This window comes from Macrobrachium rosenbergii, chromosome 19 (assembly GCF_040412425.1).
Source record: "Macrobrachium rosenbergii isolate ZJJX-2024 chromosome 19, ASM4041242v1, whole genome shotgun sequence".
NCBI lineage: Eukaryota > Metazoa > Arthropoda > Malacostraca > Decapoda > Palaemonidae > Macrobrachium > Macrobrachium rosenbergii.
Window position 1 is genome coordinate 28,379,157 of NC_089759.1, and position 18,015 is coordinate 28,397,171.

Sequence of the window (18,015 nt, forward strand, 5' to 3'; positions counted from 1 at the left end):
GCAAAATTCAAATAAATTTTCATTCCTGAAAGATTCGAACACATTTCCAGTTCAGCGGGATTAGACTGCCATTGTATTTCGGTTAGATTCGAACGCATTTTGCTGCGATAACTTTCGATAACATTTCGTTTTCAGTATGATTTAAATGAATTTCCACTCTGATAAGGTTTGAATGCAATTATTTTGTAGTGGGTCGAATACATATTCATTCTTGCAGGTTTCGAACACATATATCCTTCCAGCAAGATACGAACGCATATTCCAGAAAGGATCGAATGCATTTCCATTTCAGTAAGATTCGAACGCATTTAACACGGAGAAGAATCAAGCATATTGCCATTCTGACAAGATTCGAACTCGTTTTCATTCCAGCAAGATTCGAACACATTACAGTTCTTGCAAGATACGAAGACATTTCCACTCTTGCAAGATACGAACACACTTCCATTCTTGCATGATACGAAGACATTTCATTCTTGCAAGATACGAACACACTTCCATTGCAAGATACGAAGACATTTCCACTCTTGCAAGATAAGAACACACTTCCATTACGAATACACTTCCATTCTTGCAAAATACGAAGTCATTTCCACTCTTGCAAGATAAGAACACTTCCATTATGAACACAGTTCCATTCTTGCAAGATACCAACAAATTTCCACTCTTGCAAGACACGAACACACTTCCATTCTGGCAAGCTACAAACACATTTCCACTATTGCAAGATACGAACGCATTTCCACTCTTGCAAGATACGAACGCATTTCCACTCTTGCAAGATACGAACACATTTCCACTCTTGCAAGATACGAACGCATTTCCACTCTTGCAAGATACGAACGCATTTCCACTCTTGCAAGATACGAACGCATTTCCACTCTTGCAAGATACGAACGCATTTCCACTCTTGCAAGATACGAACACATTTCCACTCTTGCAAGATACGAACACATTTCCACTCTTGCAAGATACGAACACATTTCTACTCTTGCAAGATACAAACGCATTTCCACTCTTGCAAGATACGAACGCATTTCCACTCTTGCAAGATACGAACACATTTCCACTTGCAAGATACGAACGCATTTCCACTCTTGCAAGATACGAATGCATTTCCACTCTTGCAAGATACGAACGCATTTCCACTCTTGCAAGATACGAACACATTTCCACTCTTGCAAGATACGAACGCATTTCCACTCTTGCAAGATACGAACGCATTTCCACTCTTGCAAGATACGAACACATTTCCACTCTTGCAAGATACGAACACATTTCCACTCTTGCAAGATACGAACATTTCCACTCTTGCAAGATACGAACGCATTTCCACTCTTGCAAGATACGAACACATTTCACTTTTGCAAGATACGAACACATTTCCACTCTTGCAAGATACGAACGCATTTCCACTCTTGCAAGATATACGAACACATTTCCACTCTTGCAAGATACGAACGCATTTCCACTCTTGCAAGATACGAACGCATTTCCACGCTTGCAAGATATGCATTTCCACTCTTGCAAGATACGAACACATTTCCACTCTTGCAAGATACGAACCCATTTCCACTCTTGCAAGATACGAACGCATTTCCACTTCTTGCAAGATACAAACGCATTTCCACTCTTGCAAGATACGAACACATTTCCACTCTTGCAAGATACGAACAATTTCTACTCTTGCAAGATACGAACGCATTTCCACTCTTGCAAGACAAACGCATTTCCAGTCCGGCAAACCGGAATGGCATTCCCCTAGGAAAAGGACGGTACAGCCGTGACTGACAACTGGATATGGGAAGAATAATTAATCGCAACGAGAACAGAAGGGAAGCCGGTACATCGGCGATACATATTACAGCAGATTAAGCTAAGGATTAACGACTGACAAAGTCCAGTATCTTCCTGGAGACCCTTCGTGGCTAATGATAGGTTCATTTAACCTTTTAAAATGTCGTGACAGCGTCGTTTTTCACGCTGTGGAGGACGTGAAGTGAGGATATTGGACGAAAGAATTGCCGTTCTGTCATTTGTTTCTTTATAGGCAGTTTGTTTCTTCAACTGTAGTCCGAGAGAAATTGATTTTCTTCATTCTTTTCAAGTCACTGAAGAATATTTCAGTCCTGGAAAATAATGACTTTTCTTTCCCTTTTCAGATATATGCTGATGACCTAATTCACTGCCGAATAACAAATATATAAATATACATTAAGCGACTTAAAAATCCACAATGGAGAAAATGCCTTGCCCACCTGCGCTATCCTTATCAATTCCAAGTCCATTTTAGGGAAAATACAAGTTATTTTTCCATGTCATAATATCTCCAAATGACCGTCTGATAGGCTACTAACATGACAATGAATGGATTTCAGGCAATTGGAAGATTCTGTCGAGAAATGTTCCTTGAGAAAAAAATGTCACTTTGTTGGCATCCCTCAAAAAGTCATTATCATCTGCGTAGCCTAAATTGTGAAATCACACAGACCCTGTAACCGAGAGCTTGCTGTCTTCCTATTTGTATCCAGTCTTCTTTGTTTAGAAGTGAAAAAACAATTATATTAGTCTCATGGCAGATGAAAAGAAAAAATTAAGATGCCTCATTACTGTGATGTGAGTTTTTTATTTTTGAAAGTAAAAAATGAGAAAAACATAGCTTTCCGTCTTCATCCTGCCCCCCCCCAAAAAAAAAAGAAAACTTTCTCCTCCTAAGAAGACAAACGCTTTTCTTTTGCAACGAGGCTATGTGCATTTTGCATTTTGGAACGGTTCATAGCCAAAAAGATTAATCAGATATGCCATTGCCAAAGCACTTCGGAGTAGTAGGGAAAGATGGAGCCACAATCTTCAAGCTCTGCTCTTGCACCAAATGCATAAGATAGATTTACGGTGAGATAAAACACTGGTCACTGCATATCAAAGAAAAAATAAGATACGAATTAAAATATGGTACTGAACTATGTGCCTATGACAGAAGCAAGTGTCAAGCACTGAGTTCATGCTTTATCGTTTGCTGATAAAATGAATTGAGCAGCATCACGAAACAAAGCGTTTATAATTCTATGTCTGTCTTCGAGATATGACCATCTACATATTGCTCTAAGCATCATTATATTTTCCTCAATGTTGTGATCACTTAACTACCACGCTTTTTTGGCTGATTAATACTTGGCAGCAGTTGTTTCTACCATTCATACACCTTGACTCACACAGGGGACGAAAGTACCTGTTCTTACAGGGATCCATAATCATTCTAGTCTGGAGATGAAAGTGCTTATCCTTATACAGATCGGTCATCGCCCGACGCAAGAAATGAAAGTGCCTATTCTTCCACGGATCCAGTAAAGGAAGTTTAGGTGCTTATTTTCACGCTGATCCGTCTTCATCCAATACGGGAAATAATAAGTTCCTGTTCTTATACTGATCCACCATCTTCCAGTACAGAAGATTAAGGCGCTTATTCTCACACGAATCCGTCTTCATCGAATACAGAGATATTAGTGCTTTAAAAAGAAAACGAACGCGACTGAGAGCATTCCTTTAATCCCGTTCAAGAGGTAATCAAAAGCTATCTATTCCCGGAAAAGAGGATCTTGTAATTGAAGAGTTATAATGGACACTGAGAGGTATTATAAAGGAAAGAGGAGAAACCAAGGAAACGGCAGCGAATGGAAAGAAGAAGCGATAATGAAAGAAAATGAACGGGGAGATGACAAGAACTAGGGAGAAGAAAAGGCAAAACGAAAGAGGAAAAAGTTCGTGGAAAATACATATAACAGAAGTAAGTCGTCAGCTTAAGAATTAATATGCTTGGAGCATGACTTTGGCCATGTACATAAAACGCGCTTTCAGTTTTATGAATGCAGTCAGTCAGTTTCGTCACACCTATTCAACAGGTGGAATTCATCTCAACAGGAAAGCCGACGATGATATAAATCTGCGACAAGTTATTATTTCAACTAAAACGTTATAAAAATTCCTTAACCTTAGGATTCAAAATAATTTGCTGTTGAAAACCTATTTCAGAATAAAATTCTTAATACGTATGGAATGCCAATGGTCATATCTATACACTGAGGACCTTACTGCAGTACAGTATAAGGGCATATAGTTACGCGAACTTCATAGGCAGCGCAGTTCTATCAAGACCCCGAGGGAATACACACGAATTGAACTCTTGTCACGTATAAAAATAGCAATTCCATGCCATACCGAGATTAAAACGGCAACAACAATTGCAATAATAAATCAGCTTATAAACGCCCATGAAGTCGTGCTGGGAATTCTAAAATTAGAAGTAAGTTTGTTTAAGCATAAAGCACAGGGCGGGCATTGACAGAATGCGACCTCGTCTGTATTTCTCATTCGATGAATGCAGCATTTCATACCCATGGCCTTGTGATGAACAGACTTGACATTCTCAGTCAGCCAAAATGTAAGCCTCCAGTGTGAAATGTCGCGAGGTGTCAAGTTCATGGAGTGAGGCCATATTATATTTTGATATTAAGGCAAATAAACTCTTTTAGATTTACTGTTGAAATTTCTTGTGGGTTTATCGAGTGACTTGACCTCATCCTAGCCTAGATTATGGACTGCATTGGGAATTCACACTGATAATGGAACATTTGCAAAAACCCATGACTCATCTCGTAAAGAATTTCTGTCAGAAACATCTTCCGCTGCGAAAGCCTTCTTCTCCAGATCTTCCCTCACTTTATCAAGCCATCTAATCCATTCTCTTCTCTCTCTTTTCTCTCTCTCTCTCTCTCTCTCTCTCTCTCTCTCTCTCTCTCTCTCTTCCACCCTAACATGTTCCGTTCAAACCCGCTTCATATCTTCTTCCTCCCTCATCCTTAGCACATGCCCAGACCATCTCATTCTCGACACTCTTATCACATCAGTAATGTTTACCCCTCCAGCATTTCTCTCATTTCTTCTTTTCGCAGCCTCTCGTGCAACTCAGCATCCTCGTCTTTGTTCGTTCCAGCTTCTGTTCCTCCTTCCTTCTTAATGCCCATGTTTCTGAACCTTACGTCTTCACAGGGCTGGTTACGGTACAGTAGGTCTTTATTTTTAGTTTAGTTATCTTTCTTTTATCAACCCCATGCCACCTCCACCCACTTCCATGGGACTGCTTTTATCCTCTTTCAAGCTCAGCCTCACAATTAACTAGTAAAAGGTATAATGTTATATATATATATATATATATATATATATATATATATATATATATATATATATATATATATATATATATATATATATTAGGACTGGGAAGTTCATTGAAACGACAGAGTGCCAAGTACTTTCGTGTATTTTAACGCATCTTCAGGGCACAAAGTACTTGGCACTCTGTCGTTTCAGTTTGAGCTTACCCAGTGGCTTCAGCTAATAAACAAAATCACGCGCGTACTTTTGTGATTTCTTAGTATATATATATATATATATATATATATATATATATATATATATATATATATATATATATATACGTTAAGTTCATTACAATTGTCTGACCACCGAATATTCAACTGGGAATTATCACTGAAGGAATTATAAGTGATAAATGGACTGAAGTGCCTCGTTGGAAGGAACCGTGTCGAGTGTTCTAGAAACTTCGGTACCGAACCATTTATCACTTATAATTCCCTTCGGTGATAATTCCGTTGTGATATTCCCGAAGTAGCGTGAATTGATATTACACGACATAGCTTAATGATTGTATATAAATCACGGTGATATGATTAAAAATTTACACAAACACACACACACACACACACACACACACACACACACACACATATATATATATATATATATATATATATATATATATACAGTATATGTATATGTATACAGTATATATGTGTGTATATATATATATATATATATATATATATATATATATATATATATATATATATAATGTGCAGTTACTTTGTTGCAGCTGAACTGTGTTAAATGAGAACAACGCATTATTTTGACACCCTAACTCGTAAAAGGTTACTCAATTTGCATGCACCAACATTGGCCAGTGCGGACTGTGGATCTTTCTGTTGGGCTCTTCTGCATATTTTCTCACAAACATAACCCAGTCTGCGATAATTATGTGTTTTAGAGAAATAGTCACATTCGTCAGTTTATTTCTATCTGTTTTCTCCGTTTAAGGGGTCCTGTTAAGTATTGTTGTCAATTTAGGATTCGAAGTGAGTATAATTTCTACAAGCAAAGACTTAATCTCTCTGACTGTATGAATAACTTATGACTTAATACCAATATGATATATGGTTCATTACTTCGAGTGTTTTTCACTTTCATGTGTAATGTCTCTTTAACGCTGGTCGAAACATTCACTTAAGGCGTTTATCCCTTTGGGCCTTTGAATATCTTACATTGGAGAATCATTACAAACACGTATCTATCTGATGCCCGCACACGCGGTACCTGCCACGGGTGAGCAATAACCCGTTCCTCCATTAACCAACGTTAAGTTCATTCCTGACCACCGATTCATATTAGAGGAGGCGGGAAGACGTCATTTGGACCACTGGGATATAGATGAGCCTTATGATCCTCAGTTAATTCCGGGTTTAGAGGAGAGATGCCGCTCCACATCATCTAAGTTCGGCACTCGAAGCCGTCTCGTCCTTAGATGGGATGCGTTGCTCAACTTCGTCAGTGGCGAAGTTGCCCTGCGGGCCTTTGGCCAGACTAGGATCATTGAAGTCAAAATATTGTAATGGGAATGTCGGCGTTGTTCGCTGGTGCAGACTTAGAGGACTTTGTGTGGGTGTGTGTGTGTGTGTGAGAGAGAGAGAAACTGTCAATAGTTGAGTTTGTAGAGACATTTATACGGTAATACTTTATCACTTGTGTATACTCGTACGTAAGCGATCCACACACACACACACACACACACAGATTGTTGATAGTTTATAGAAACATCTATATGGTAATACTTTATCACGCGTGTATACGTACGCTATCCAGAGAGAGAGAGAGAGAGAGAGAGAGAGAGAGAGAGAGAGAGAGAGAGATTGTAGTTAGTCAGTTTATAGAAACATTTATATGGTAATACTTTATCACGCGTGTATACGATAAGAGAGAGAGAGAGAGAGAGAGAGAGAGAGAGAGATTGTAGACACTCCAGTTTATAGAAACATTTATGTGGTAATACTTTATCACGCGTGTATACGTCATCGAGAGAGAGAGAGAGAGAGAGAGAGAGAGAGAGAGAGAGAGAGAGAGAGAGAGAGAGATTGTAGATAGTCAGTTTATAGAAACATTTATATGGTAATACTTTATCACTCGTCTATACGTAAGCTACCTAGAGAGAGAGAGAGAGAGAGAGAGAGAGAGAGAGAGAGAGAGAGAGACAGAGAGATTGTAGATAGCCCAGTTTATAGAAACATTTATATGGTAATACTTTATCACGCGTGTATACGTAAGCGATCCAGAGAGAGAGAGAGAGAGAGAGAGAGAGAGAGAGAGAGAGAGAGAGAATAGATTTTGCTAGCTCAGAAAAGCAATTCATATCACACACACATGGTGTCATATGTGTGCATATGACAATATTTTTTCGGATATCAATAAGATAGCAATATTAAAATTTTGCATCACCTACACCCCTGCCCCCAACCGTTACCCCTCCCACAATCACACAAACGCGCGCGCGCGCACACACATACGCACACACACACTCCCTCGCTCACATTCAGTACTATAAAAACTCAGAGAGAAAAAACAGTTCTAAGTACAATATTCTTTTAAAAGTTTAAAACTGATATTAGAGAGTTTATTAAGGCTGGACATTAACCACTAAGATATAATTTTTTTCTAGAAAATTGAGAAATAATAATCGCGTTTTTTACGTCTGAATTTGTAAAATAAATACATAAAATGGAAAAATGAAAAAGTTACTCTGATGACTCCAATCTCCTTTACCAAATTAAAAGTAACTTCTATTTGACAAAATTTGCTGGCGGCAGTAACACGTTCGCTGTATCACTGGTCGTCCAGTCAAAAAAGTTAGATAACGTGGAACATAGCAGTATATATATATATATATATATATATATATATATATATATATATATATATATATATATATATATATATATATATATATATATATGTATCTATGTATGTATATATACACACACAGACACACACATACATTATATATATAATATATACTGTGTATATGTATGTATATATATATATATATATATATATATATATATATATATATATATATATATATATATATATATATATATAAATACATAATTTTTTTAAAAGTCTAGACTACGTCATTGAGTAGTACGGCAAAATTCTACCTAAAGTTAGGAAATTTGGTACAATTTGGCACCGAAAGAACAGGATATTGAACATTTACCATAACGTTGGGAGCATTTCCGATTAAGGTGCGTCCAGGGAAGACATTCGCCAAGGTTTGTGATTTGGAAGAAAGACGGGGAAAATCGGTATTTAAATCTGTTCCCTCTATTTCTTTGAAGAGAGTCGGGATTGATCAGTGTAATTTCAGTATTTCTGTGGAAATTGTACCTAGGGATAACGGTCTGACGAAGTAGAGGAAAAACCGTTTCTTGCCTTAAAACATTACACTCTCAATCTACAGTATTTTATGAAGACTACTGGATTCGTTGGCTGAACTAAATGAAATATTTACTACTGATGACGTAAATAAACAGGAAAAAAATTCTAACCGAGGCCGGTGTTCAATAAAGACTTAAATTCATGCGCACCATTTGTTACCAGAGTTATTACCCGCCCTCCAGCCCCTACCATGGATGAACGATGAAATAAAGTATGAAGTGACTGTCCGGGGTCTTCGAAGGAAATTACGAGGTTCAAATTTTAATAACTATACCGAGGAACGCTATAAAGCAGCTAAAAAGGAAGTAAAGATGCTCTTTGAGAAAAGAAAAATATCTCATCTTAAAAACAGATTTGAAAATTGTAACCTTGATAAGGCTAAAGTTTGGAGTGTTAGTGATAACATTATACCGAGCAAGAGATCTAAATGAGATAACATAAATTATAATCATCCACAAGGAACGGCTGCAAAATTGAATACGTTTTTCGCTGCTGTTATCCAAAAAGTATTTGAGGAATTCAGAAGGAGAAAACGGTGAAAATATATATCCTAGACAAAACAATTACTCCCAAACAGCTGGGCCGTTCACGAGTATTCCTGGTTTTAGACCTCAACTGGTAAGTGATTAAACTGATTAATTATTTGTCTAGTATGCGTATTTATCACCGTTTTCTCATTCTGAATTTCCTCAAACAATATATAAACGTATATATATATATATATATATATATATATATATATATATATATATATATATATATATATATATATATATATATATATATATATACATACATACTTACATACATGCATACATACATACATACATACATACATACATACATACATACATACATACACACACCAGGTTTCGCTAGCCACTGGTAGCTTTATCAAACTCTAGACACCACATTTTATTATGGAATATATCCTGCGCTCTCTCTCTCTCTCTCTCTCTCTCTCTCTCTCTCTCTCTCTTTCTCTCTCATAAATATATACAGTCTATATATGTATATATAGATAAAATATGTATACATATTTATGTAATTATATTTTATAAATATATTTACATATATACATACTTATTATATATGTACATACATTTATACATATGTAGATATATAATATATACATTATATTATATATACATATGTATGTATATCGATATATATATATATATATATATATATATATATATATATATATATATATATATAGGTAATACAATGCTCTCTAATTACGTTAATCCTACAACAAATATTGTTTTATAGTGCAACAAATGTATCTTGCCATCATAAAACATGGTTATATATCATATCATTATGGAATTTCCTGCTCTCTCTCTCTCTCTCTCTCTAATATATATATATATATATATATATATATATATATATATATATATATATATATATATATATATATATATATAATGTATTTATATATATAAAGGTATCGCTGATTTTGTCTACGGATATATGTCAAGTCATTATTGCATTCCTTGCCGTAAGTGAACTTTCCTTTTTGAAAGTCAATGAAAAGAGTTGTTTTTAAATTTTACTATTTCCTTATCCTTGAATTTACAATAAAAATAACTAAACTAAATTAATATTTACATATGAAACTAAACACAAGCACTGAAAGGAATCCTTTGTGTAAATAACATCATTGTTCTTCCGGCAAACATAAGTGAGTCTTCCTCCCGTAAGTTATCAGATATTCACTCTAATTTCCTGTCCGTCTGGTCGAAGCCGGCTCCTACTGACTCGTGCCAGCTCGAAAGATTTGAAAGTCTTTTCCGTAGTCTTTCGTTTGCTTTTCCAAGTGTTCCTCGGTCATCTGGAGGTTCTTGAAGTCGCGGAGCAACATTTCATTCTTCTCCTGCAGATTTCGAAGCTCTCCCTCCAAAAGAAGATTCTTCTCCTTCATGCTGCTTGGCCAGCCTCGCAATCAATATCAGCCAGTGGTCTTTCGCTTGCAGTAAATTATCCTACTGATTAAGCTTCATTTCTTCCTTTCTTTCTCGGCTGGTCCGCTGGTATTGTGGTTGGTGTCGTGGCATTCCACTCGGATGTCGCGGGTTTGCGTCTCCCCCAGGGTGATGAAAAATCACCGGCTCTGTATCATGATCACTTACTGCTGAAGTGTGGGGTCTGCGGTGGGAGGTTGAAACCAGTATTCTTCGGTAGCTTGAATTTCAAGTCAATGGCCCCTCTGTGCTTGTTCCACGTGAATAGGTTTCATCTACCGAAATAATAATAATAATGGTAATAATAATTTTGTAGCTGGCATTAGACGGAGCCATTTTCTCTCGGCAGCTTCCAATTTGCTCCTGCAGTTCTCGAACGTTGAACGGGAGGTTTTGCTTCTCAGTCTTGCAGCGGTTAAGTTCGCTTTCTGATCCTCGGATTTGTTTAGTCATCTGCATCCTTTCTTTTTCCATCTCACGCAGTTCCGTCTCCAGTGGAGCTGCTACCTCCTCTAATTGACGAAGTGGACAATTGAGCTTTGCCAACTGAGAAGTCAGGCTTATTACTTAGGTGTTCAGGATATCACCTAGCTCTTAAACAGCGGCGGCGTTCTTAGTCAGTCGCTTATTTTCTGTTGTCGTCCTCGTTATCTCAAACTCCAGCATATATCGTGCATTTTCCTGAGCCGCCATCTCCTTCTGCATTAGCTGCTTGTCGTTCCCGAGCAAAAGGATCTTGTTCTCCAAGACTTGCTCTTCCTTGTTCTGCTTGTTAAACCGTCTTGTGTGTGACTGCATCTCCTTGTCTTTTTCCACATCCTTTCTCTGCATCTCCTCCTTTCTTCCTTTCTGTGGTCTTGAAGAGCATTTTCCAGGTCATGAACTCTTTTGGTTAAGTTGACATTCAGCAGCGTCAGATTCTCCCTCTCTCTCTCTCTCTCGACGAACTTCTCCCTGCAATGCTTGAATTTTTCCATTGTGATCATCCTCATCGACTTTCTGCTTCTTAATGTTATCCAGTATGTTGCCTGTTTCAGCGGTAGCCAATCCAAAAACAGCAGCCAGAAACATTCATGATTCCAGAGGCGGTTTCCAGACCTGGGTCCATTTCGGCGGATTCCGCTGAAGTTCCACTGCACAAAGGCACACCAAAAACAGCTGCTAGGTAGAGGCAAGGTAAAAGAAGTTATAGATCCATTTCGAAGTCTCTACCGACAGAGACCACTCTTCAGCTTATATTCACCTCCCTCTCGCATGTTTCTTTCTGTTTTTCAGAATTTCGCAAATTTCCTCTATGAAATTTCTACAATTATTTTCAGTTTATGCGTCACTAAATCCATAGAAATGTCAAACAACCGTGGAGACTTAATCCCGGACATCTTTATCCCTTGCTTATCATCAGAATGACTCTTAAGGGCTACTCTATGAGCAATAGCCCGTGCTGGCATAAAGCCAGTTTATTTTCAAACAACACACACCTGTCCCAGACCCACTATTGTACCAATCGTTTAACTTTCTCTCTCTCTCTCTCTCTCTCTCTCTCTCTCTCTCTCTCTCTCTCTCTCTCTCTCTCTCTCTCTCTCTCTAAATGATTTAGTAAAAAGTTTGGGAGTATATATATATGTATATATATATATATATATATATATATATATATATATATATATATATATATATATATATACAGTATATTATATATATATATATATATATATATATATATATATATATGTATATATATATATATTTATATATGTATGTATGTATGCAGATATACATACACATATATACGTACACACACAAAGCATTCACAGGAGCCAAGTTTTCAAAAGCAATTACCTAATGGGTCAATATAAATTATTGTATAATCCGCCTATTTAGGATTATTATCATTTAATTCAGCTTCAGTCCATGCGTTTGGCCCAGCAGCATCATCACAAGAGTCTGTTGTAAGGGTATCATTATCATTGGCATCGTCATCCTCGTTTTCCATCGGATCAGGATCATCTCTATCATAATCAGATTTTGAATCAGAACAAAACAGTATTTCTTCGATTTCTTCGAGTGATATATATATATACATACATATACATATATGTTTATATATATGGGTATATAATACACACACACACACATATATTATTATTCTCTCTCTCTCTCTCTCTCTCTCTCTCTCTCTCTCTCTCTCTCTCTCTCTCTCTCTCTCTCTCTTTCATGTATATACGCGTGATAAAGTATTTCCATATAAATGTATCCTTGTACTGCAGCATTTACATTTTCTACTCTCTCTCTCTCTCTCTCTCTCTCTCTCTCTCTCTCTCTCTCTCTCTCTCTCTCCCTCTCTCTCTGGATCACTTATGCATACATGCGTAATAAAAGCATTTCCATATAAATGTTTCGAAGAGCAAAAAGACATACAAGTTCTCCCATCCTCTAGTTACCTATGCATATATGCGTAGTAGAATATTTCCTTGTATCCATAAAGAGACGTTTTTGCAAGCTCTCTCTCTCTCTCTCTCTCTCTCTCTCTCTCTCTCTCTCTCTCTCTCTCTCTCTCTCTCTCTGTGGAGAAGAAGGAACAGCCTGCACCCACCCCAGCGTCGGCAAACGTGGCGTGGTAATTAAGGTGCTCAAAAGTTAATGGCATTCAGGTGGGGCTCTATATGTATTTTGAGATGCTCTGAAATGTCACGCCATCCCGAATGGCACCAGAATATACAAGTCACTTCGCAATCTTTTCCAAAGGTCACTTAACTCCTTTTCATGTCTGGGTCTCGCCACAAAAACGCAAACAATATTGGAAGTCGTTTCACGCTCTTCACCGTAAATTGTATCTAGTCTTTGATTACGTGTCACCAGTTGTAAACTTCTTAATCAATGAAGAGCCGGATTACATAGCGAAACCTATAAATGCTTTTTTTTTTTATAACTTTCATTTAATATAAAAATGAACAAGAAAGACGTAAACGACCAGTGTCCTGAGTATCTTTTTTCCGTTTCATTGTATATTTTCATCATCTCAGATTCTTTTTAATAAATGTCCAAGAAACATAATGGAAAAATCTTTACAACATAATGTCGACGAACCAGATTATACACCAAAACAGGATAGGATTTTCAATATTGTTTGAGTTTAATGAAATAAATTACAACAAAAACACGTAAAGTAATTCATGTTTAACTCACTCTTCGGTTTCACTATAATTGTGACGAATCAAAGATGATCCATATTTTCAGAGAGAGAAGAAATACCCGACATTTATTGTTGTACGGGCCTTGTTACTTTCAACGTGATTTTATTTATTATTCTAAACGAGAACACTTTTGAAAGGCTTTAATTTTGCCTTAGTCTAGAATATAGTTAACGTCTTCTGGTTCCTTTCTTGTGATTTTTTCTTGTATTGTTTTTGTGGAACGGAAACACTTTTGAAAGCCTTTTTGGATTTGTTTGCAAATTCTTCATCGTTAGATTTTCAAATTGTATGGGTCTTCTTTCTTTCTGTAAAAGAAAACTATTGTGCCGGTTTTGTCTTTTCCGTCCTCACTTTTTCTGTCCGCCCTCAGATCTTAAATCCTACTGAGGCTAGAGGGCTGCAAATTGGTATGTTGAGCATCCACCCTCCAATCACCAAACATACCAAATTGCAGCCTTCTAGCCTAAGTAGCTTTTATTTTATTCAACTTTAAAGTTAGCCATAATCGTGCTTCTGGCAACGATATAGGATAGGCCACCACCGGGCCGTGGTTTAAGTTTCATGGGCCGGGGCTCATACAGCGTATACCGAAACCCCGAGAGATAGGTCTATTTTCGGTGGCCTTGATTGTACGCTGTAACGGCTGTACAGAAAACTCGATTGCGCCGAAGAAACTTCGGCGCATTTTTTACTTGTTTTTTCTCTGTCGTTAAATATGCACACACTTGAGCATATTCACCGAAATAATATGGTTAAATTCTGAATTAATCCAAAGCCACCTTTGTTGTTTGTGATTTGATGAAGAAAAGTTATCTCCTTTTGTTATTCTCTATTATGTCTATATTGTCTATTATTAAAGGTGTGGTAGATATACATTCACTTTTAAAAGGTCCCAGAATATCAAAATAGTTTGCTATGGTTTGAAATACGTTGACATTTTTATTTACTTTTATGGTGAAAGCTGTTCTAATCTGGTCATGTAAAAAAAATATAAAAATATCTGCTTAAAGTTTAAGGAAAGGTCTTAAAATAATCTTACAAAGATAAGGAAATTCCATCATGGAATAATTGAAAATTTTACACCTCTTATTTATTTATTCTTTTTTTTACAGAAATGGCCGTGTAAAAAATTTTTAGAAACCTGCTAAAAGTTTAAGGAATTATCTTAAAGTCATCTTACAAAGATATAGAAATTCCATCTGAGAATAATGGAACTCTTTACACCTATTATATTTGTTTTATGAAAAAGGGAATTTTATCCCAAAGTGCTTTCCTCCAAAAAGCAAGAGATGAAAAATATTGGAGATCTCGTTCAACTGATACTCGAAACTTTTGATTTTTGGTCGTTCATCCTCATAATCTCGTTTGGGAATTTTTAAACTCTTGATCCACTCAGGCGGAAAAAAGAGTGAAGCTTACCGCGACAAGTTTTTTTTTTTCTTTTTTTGGATGAATTACTAAGTATTACGTTATGACCGGATACACAAGCTGTCATACGTACCAGGCGTGCAGCAATGCAGTTTTATTACTTACATACACAACATAGACACAGTCGCAACGACACATAAAATAATAAACATTCTCGTATAAATATATATATGCGTATATATTATATATGTATATAAGTATACCTTAGTTTTACCAGACCACTGAGCTGATTAACACTCACTATAATATATATATATATATATATATATATATATATATATATATATATATATATATATATATATATTATAGTGTGTGTGTATACCGTGTGTGTGTGTGTGTGTGTGTGTGTGTGTGTACGGAGAGAGAGAGAGAGAGAGAGAGAGAGAGAGAGAATGTATTCTGAATTCTTTTGGTGACCAAGGAAACACCTGGCTGACAAAGACGTTATGTTTTAAATTTCATTAAAATTGTGGTAGAAAACATTACATCATAATCCAAATGATCTAAGAAAATATTTAGATTTGTGATCTCTAGTTATAATTGAAGAAATGAATAAGGCCAGGACGAGAATCAAGAAGGAAAAAAAAATAGATTTAGAATTTGTAGTGGCGATGAAACCAAATACATTCAGTGTTCAGTCTTTTACTCTGCAACATTTGGACGTAATGTTGCAGCTATTCAAGTAGAGTGAAATGTGAATTCTTTCCAATGTGGAGTAAAGTAAGTTGGGCGAAGTCTCTCTGAAATGGCATGCATTTTTAAAAAGGTGACACCGACCGGGAAATTGCGTCTTGGTTATGTAATGCAGAAGAAGTTTGACGTTAATTCATTTTTTCATTGGCTTTTCTTACACTCACAAGCATTGGGACGAAATCGATCCGGGGAGCGGGTGGAGAGATGAAGAAAGGGGATGGATCGACCTGGGAATGACCATTGTCTGAAAATTCCGATCTGTACACAATGAATTATCTAAGCGTTGTATAATCGAGTGTGACGTGGCGAAACAGAGAATTGAGAAGGGTATGAAACTAGCAACCTCCTCCCAAATGCCTTGGTGAGAATTTGCTTAACGTATTGTGAAGTCACCCTTTCACTAAGAAATGTTGAGTAGTATGGTAAATATATATATATATATATATATATATATATATATATATATATATATATATATATATATATATATATATACTGTATGTATATATATATACATATACACACACACACACACATATATATATATATATATATATATATATATATATATATATATATGTGTGTGTGTGTGTGTGTGTGTGTGTGTGTGTGTGTGTGTGTATACACAACCTAACTTTTCCTTGTGAAAGGGTGGCCCTCAACGTGGATTTTTTGTAAGGTAAGGTTGCTACCTTTTTTCTCTACCTTTTTTTCTCTCTCTTCTCTCTCTCTCTCTCTCTCTCTCTCTCTCTCTCTCTCTCTCTCATATATATATAATTTATATTATATATATATTATATATATATATATATGTATATACATACATACATACAGATATACAGTTTATATACATACACATATACATTTGCTGGTGGTACCCAACCCAAGTACATGTCATAACAATTATGCTTAACTGTATCTCACAAGATTGCGCACATTTTTCATCGGGTGGCGACCTTTGAATATTCACTAGTTTGGTTTCCTAGACTTCCTTTTGGGCCAACTCTGCTCAGATAACACCAAGTCAATCGCCACCACGTGACGAATCATGCACCAGAGCAAACAGTCGCTGTATGATGGAAGGAAATGTTGTATCCTTTTTTTTCTGTCCTCCGTTGGGGATAGTGCTGTCAGTGCACCTCATGCGGTGTACTGTAGGCATTACTTAAGGTTCGTTGCAGTGTCCCTTCGGTCCCTTGCTGCAGCCCCTTTCATTCCTTTTACTGTATCTCTGTTCTTATTCTCTTCCTTCCTTCTTACTTTCTTCCCTCTCCTAACAGTTGTTTCATAGTGCAACTGCGAGGTTTTCCTCTCATTACACCTTTCAAGCCTTTTGCTATCATTTTCAGTTTCGGCGCTGAATGACCTTATAAGTCCCAGCGCTTGGCCTTGGGCCAAAATTCTGCATTTCATTCCATTCCATATGTTTTTTGTTTGTTTATAATAAAACTTCATCTTCAGACTCGCCGTCCTTCCGCCCGCGGCCAGCCTCTCCACTGGCCCCTGTAAAATTATGCAGAATGGAGGCATCGTTTGTACTGAGGGACAGCACGTGACTTCCACAAGTCCGCGGGACTTACCGTCTCGACTGTCGGTTACCGTCATTTGTGACATCATGGCTACACTGCACATAAGCAAACATCCTCGTTGGACGAGTCGGTATCGTTCTCGGCTAGCACTTTGCTGGGCCTGCGGTCGATTCTCCGGCCAGCCAATGAAGAATTAGAGGAATTTATTTCTGGTGATAGAAATTCATTTCTCGCTATAATGTGGTTCGGATTCCACAAAAAGCTGTAAGTCCTGTTGCTAGGTAACCAATTGGTTCTTAGCCACGTAAAATAAGTCTAATCCTTCGGGCCAGCCCTAGGAGAGCTGTTAATTAGCTCAGTGGTCAGGTTGAACTAAGGCATACTTAACTTTTTAACATTTAAACATGAGACGAAAGAGTCCTCGATATCAAAAGTGAAGGAAGGGTCCCCTCAAAATCAAATATTCCACGTGCAAAAATTTAAAGAAAAAAGTCGCCGAAATAAAATATTCCTCCCATGAAAATAAAAGAAGGGACCGCTCTGTGGGAAACACAACGCATGGAAAAATGAAATACAATC